A 212-nucleotide genomic window follows, 5' to 3' on the forward strand; every position below is an offset into this window, starting at 1 on the left:
AAATCCATCTGGTCTTGCAGCACTTTCTTTTTCAATATTAATGACAGCTTCTTTAACTTCCTGTATAGTGGGGATTGCATAGAGAAAATTGTTATTATCAATGGAAACAATTTGAGGAATGAGTGAAGAATGTAACCTGGATAAATCACACTGTTCTGCTTGTAAGAGATTTTGAAAAAATCAACTGTAAAGGCTTGAATTAGCTTTAGATC

This window comes from Theobroma umbraticum, unplaced genomic scaffold, assembly GCF_002168275.2.
Source record: "Theobroma umbraticum cultivar Fairchild unplaced genomic scaffold, ASM216827v3 scaffold_84.0, whole genome shotgun sequence".
NCBI lineage: Eukaryota > Viridiplantae > Streptophyta > Magnoliopsida > Malvales > Malvaceae > Theobroma > Theobroma umbraticum.